This window comes from Wyeomyia smithii, chromosome 2 (assembly GCF_029784165.1).
Source record: "Wyeomyia smithii strain HCP4-BCI-WySm-NY-G18 chromosome 2, ASM2978416v1, whole genome shotgun sequence".
NCBI classification, from domain to species: Eukaryota; Metazoa; Arthropoda; class Insecta; order Diptera; family Culicidae; genus Wyeomyia; species Wyeomyia smithii.
This window is the reverse complement of record NC_073695.1, coordinates 44,403,009-44,409,008: the sequence shown is the minus strand read 5'-3', so window position 1 is coordinate 44,409,008 and position 6,000 is coordinate 44,403,009.

Below are 6,000 nucleotides of genomic sequence, written 5' to 3'. Positions count from 1 at the left end.
GATAGCGGAACTGTGGCATGGCTGTGGATAAGCGTAGCAGTTTCTGCGGATCTCAGCATCGCATCGATAGCAGCTGGGCCAGCAAAAGCAGGTACAGCGGAAACCAATGGCAGCGTTTAGCGGCCACAACTGTGGCGTGGCTACGGATAGCGTTGCAGTTGCTCAGCAGTTGGGCCAGCGTATAGCGCTGTGCCATGGCTATGCATAGCGTAGCTGTTACAGCGGGTATATCAGCATCGATAGTAGCAGGGTCAGCTGATGCAACGACACTCCCTTCACTAAAATGCTGTTTCAATGTGATAGCGGGAAGCATCAGCAGCAGGCTTGCATGAAGTGAATACATCAGCCAGCAACTTTCTCTAAGGCCTCTGCCATAGTAGACGCGAAAAGCGGCGCGAACCGATTCGCTCGGCCGTAGGTTAATGTACAGCTCCACTGATGGCTGTACATTAACCTACAGCCGAGCGAATCGGTTCGCGTCGCTTTTCGCGTCTATTATGGCAGAGGCCTAATGGGAAAGTTGTATCATTTTGTTCAGAAGAATATTATTGTCGGTAATATTACAGAGATGCGATTGCGTAAATCAAATTTTGAATTAAAAAATTGTTCTTTTGAGAACAAATAAAACACTTATTTGAAGAGTTAATAGCTTTTGGTACCAATAGCAGTATAGTGACAGCCTCAACGGTAGATGCAGATGCAGCCGGTACTTCCCTGAGGCCGATGTAAAGGTAAATGGGAGCAGCACGGCGAAACAGACGCGCGTCATTTTTCGTTGTTGATATTCCCCACATGAAACGACGCGCTTTCGTATGATAGCGGTGGTATTAGCGGTAGATGCATTTGCCAACAAGCCGTGTCTAGTTTTCAATGTGGAAACACCTTTCTCATTGTGTTGACCGTGCGCCTTAGTCCTCACTATCAAGGTAACACAGAGATGTAAGATAAACACTACATCCTATGATAAATTGAACAATTGTCCTTATGAGGACAACAAATGAATTAATGAAGATTTAATTTTGAATTAGAATACTTCTCTCAGGAAGTTCGGCTACATAGGGATGTAAAATGAAAATCTAAAACTGAAAAAAGTGAGAAAAATTTCAAATGCTAATAAATCGGTTAGTTTTCGATGGATTTCCTTCGTTTTTGCAGCAATCGATTAGAAAATCTTCTAAGATTCCTACCAAATGCATGAAATTGCAATTTTATCATTCGAACTATTGTACTATTGAAAACTCTTAAGCCTTGTCAAAACTCAAAATTCGACCTCTGATTGGTCGTTATACCGCGCTTTCCCAAGCACGGTCGGCAGAGTTATGGACCTAGTAAATGGGAATGCATCATTTGGCCTATATAAGAGCTTCATCAGATAATGAACAAACATTTCATCGGATATTAAATTAAACAACTGAAATTTGAAGAACACAAATGATTATTTGAAGAGTTAATATTTTCTCGTTTTGCGCTATAATTCAAAGGTAATTATCTTCCTCTACATGCATACTCTGACTATTATTACGTGTTTGCGTCGCTTAGTGTTTGGCTACGGTCATGCAGAACGCAAATAACGGCGCGATGCGATTCGGCAAGACGAAATCTGTTGAAATGTATAGCTCTACTTCGCCTTAAAAAGAGCTGTACATTTCACCACGGTAAGGCGAATCGCATCGCGCCGGCATTCGCGTTCTGCATAACCGTTGCCTTTGTTCCGTTCCCGTTTAATGATGTCGTATTAAATGTGCATATTACAATTCGGCAGCACTTCAACGTCTCATTTGCACAAAATTTAAAAATATTCAATGAACTTCATTCAAAATATCAGACAAAAAGAAATAACTATACTGTCAATTAACGGTCAACGTTTGTTTACTAGAAAAAATGACTGACACGCAAGCAGCCGGGTTATCTTTCTTGTAAAAGTATTCTACTTCAACCTTGCGGTCGTGGCTTTGCATACAACCTTCTTGTGGTTTTTTGGTAATTAACTCTGCTTACCTCGAATCATAATCTGGCTATGCAAACTATTGGAGAAAAAAAAACCTCTAACTTTTCAAAAAAAGATTGCAGAATGCGATGGTAGATCAAAACGACTTACGAAAATTGCTGCTCGACTCATCAGGATCGCACTAATATAGGCAATATGCCTTTCGGGTACATACTTCACCAAGGCAGTTCAAGGTATTCCCCATAATGTTGTTGTTAATCTTTCTCTACTTCAGCCCTGTGCAAACTGTCCAACTGGGAGGCTCACTGACAACCAACCGAAAGAGAGTCGCTTTGTGCATGGGCCGGGAATATGCCTCCCGTAAACTAGCAGGAGGCGCATTATATGCAAAGTTGACATTTATCTCGCCAGGATTTATAGTTTTATTCGCTAACAGATTTATACTGGCCGTCTTTTTCGCTACACCATACATTCACACACCCACACTAGATTCCTACCGTGTAGGCGAAACTTTGAAGAATAGGATGTGTATCATGTGTCCTTAACTGGGAACTAAACATCAGAGGTGCAACTATTTTGCGGAGAAGGTGTACTGCTAGCCAAACAGAACAAAGCAGATGGGAAGTGCTGTTCGCTTTTGGTCGTCGAAACCCAACCTGGCGGTGCACCGGTGTGGCATGGTAAAACTTAAGCAAAAGTAGTAAGTGTGCATTTATGAAACAACTAGCTACCTACTTTGCTTCGCTTTTTGTTGAGCTCGGATTTCGCTTTCACAGCTCGGTTTTCCTTAACCCTTAAATGCGCACGATGTTAAAAAATCATTTAAAAACATAAAATCTTTGTTCAACAGATTAACTGCTCTAAAACTAACAAATATGCATACAAAAATTGAAAGATTTACTTTTTAATGTGCAAATATTACCATGTTGTTTTTAAACAACACTGTGACTTTATCGCAAAATAGAGTCGAAACAATTACTTTTGTTAATAGTAACTTTAAAATTGATCTTTTGTTAGTATAACTACTGATCTTTCAAACATTTTCACTAACCACTAACCTTATTTTAAAATTTATTTCCAAAGACAGTCAGCACCAGTCGGGAATCTCGCCATGTTTTTTTTCGTTCCCGAGATTTTGACACAAAAAATAAAAACAAATATTCAAATACAGTACTTCCAGCTGTTAAGTTTTCTTCGTTAGAGTCTAGAGAGTTGTTCTAATGAATTTTATTTCTAAAAATACTAAAATACGTATATTTTAAAACGTTCTTAGTAATGTTGTTTTAAAACAACATTGCGCATTTAAGGGTTAACTACACCCACTTGAAATTATGTGACAGGTTGGGAATGGATGACACGTTGCTACTATGTAGATTTCTGTCAAAGCTGGCATGGCAGGCGAGAAAAAAAACGGTAGTGAAAGTCGACGAAAGTAAACTAAGTTACTCTTGGTCTCAAGTGTGGCAAAGGAAAAATGCTGATTGCAGTTCTCTGTGACACATGCCAGGCGCACCAGCTTGGCCTAATTTGGCATGAAAGCTGAAGAAATACTGCTCATAGTTGGGTTTTAGTTTTTTTTTTCATTAACATACAGCAGCTTGCATGTTATTCAACTAGCATGTAAAATACCAAGAAGAGCATCCAATAGTAGAAATTTTTGAATCTCACCATTACGACGCAACGCAACGGTTCATGGTTCCACTGATTCTCGATATAACAAACGACCGGCCGAAGCTGAGCCTCGTGCTGTTCCGAAACAAAGCCCATTATCCACTCATCCACTGCTGATAATCGGCCATTAATTCGACAGGGCTGCAGCTACTCGTGCTCGGTAGTGAACTCGTGTGACACTTCGTGTTCTGCACGTTTTGATTTGACCTCGATAGTGAAGCGATTCCATTAAACTCTGCCCGTCTGATCTGGATCTCTTCACGGTGATGGACGGCGATGTATCCGAATTGGGTCCACTGGCGCATGGCCGGCAAAATGATGAAAGCTCTTCAGCTCAATGGATTTTCCTGCTGTAAATCGTTGCTAAAGTTAATACTGATGCTCAACAACCAGCGCAAACTGTGTGCGAAATTTCATCGGCACAAAGTTAGAGTAATTGATTGGCGCTACGAACACTCATAACGATAAAGCTGTCGTGCGTTCCTCATGTTACCAAAAATAAATTAAATTTTCCTTCACTATCGGCGAGGTACGATCCGTTGAAAATCAACGGGAACTAATTATTTACACCAAGGTGATAGCATTTGAAGTTTAGCTGCTACGGCTGGGGACAACATGACGAAACCAATTGCTCAGCCACAAAATCGGCTTTCCGTAGCAAGTATGTTATGGCCGAACGTAGCAGACTGCATGTATGGTAACTCTAGAATATTGTGCCCTGGATCATCATCCGTCTCGACAGGACTTGTCTGGCTGCTGGCTACTATTGAAAACGGATCCATGCTTTTCAACTAGACTGCTAACCTTATGGCCGCTAGGAAGGCAGGCGTCTGTGCTCATTTATGCGGATTGATCGATAAATAATTAAATATTTGCACTCGCTTAATTGAATTTCTATCCCGTGGCGAGTGCGCGCGCCCATGCTGAGGGCGAAATTTATGTACGACAACATAGGTACAGAACACAATGGAGCAGACTTTGGAGGTGTTTGATTCGTTCGACTGCCAGTAGAAGTTAAAAAACTACCATCCTGAGAGTACTGAACGATCAGTTCCAAATCAATGGATTATATGAATATTATTTAGCTTCCGCAACCCAACTTATATTTCTGACCACAACGACTTGGCATCTTAAAGCGTCCAGTGCAAGTAATATATTTTAATCTGGTAATATGCAAATTTTTTATTTTGTTAAAATAAAATCAATGTTCATAATGAAAAAAAAATTAAAATGGTTTTGGCTATAACTAGGGTTTTTCAGCTTCAAGCTGAAGTCATTTTCTGTGTTGGCTTTTTCAATATTCTGAGCTCAATTTGAAAACATTTTCTTTCAAACCATTTAGAAGCACTTTTTTGAAAGTAGCCTTGGATCATAGCTTTTTTCGTCATTTTGAGCTTAATTTAACCCTTAGTTTTTTCTTTTCTGCTTTTTTCGTCAATCCCAACTCAATACATGAACGTTAGTTTCGTCCTTCTTAGACCTTAAAAAAGCACTGATTTGCCATTGCATGCTTAACTTGAGGATATTTCCTTTTTAAGTAATAAGAAGCGTTTTTTCTTTGATTTCAACTCAACTCGTGATTGAATTTTTTTGAGAACATTTCTGAATTATATTTGGAAACAAATTTTGTTTTCGACATCCATCAACGAAGAAGAGTTTTTTCGCACATTTGAGCCCAATTTGAAACAGTTTTATTGTTTTGGCTTGCAACCTTTAAAAAAGTTTTTTTGTCATTCTGAGCTTAATTTGAGAACATTATTTTACCTTTCCCAACCATTAGAAGCTCTGTTTCCCCAATCGGAATTGAAAGTGGGACCATTCCTTTTCTTTCTTTATTTTTTATGGAAGCGTATCCTCTTTTGGCTTTTTTCCTTTATCTAAGCTGAATTCAGGATCTTTGTTGTGTTCGTTTCGGATCTTTTGAAGCGATTTATTGCTCTTTTCAGTTTGATTTGTGATTTTTTTATTTTCGGATCGTTTTCTATTTGTATCTTCTATATTTCCGTTTTGAAATGATTCTGACATCAAGTTTTAAAGATATATCATTTTTTTCGTCTTTCTATTCTGTTTCTATTCAATTTCTGATCCTTTCCGGTTAAAATCCTTCCTATCCTTGAGAGGCACTTTTCCGACATTCTGAGTTCAATCTTCGAGCAATTCCATCTTGAGCCCAAAAAAATACTGAACAAAAAAAAACAAAAACTCGAAAAATTGATTCTACTGCATGAAAACGCTCTGCGTCATACTGTCAAAGTCGTTAAAACGTATATTGAAACGCTCAAATGAGAAGTCTTCCGCCATCTTATTATTACTTGCTCCCTTCAACGGCACCAGGTCCGGACGATCAACAGCAAGCTTGTCATATTTCTCCTCGGAGAATC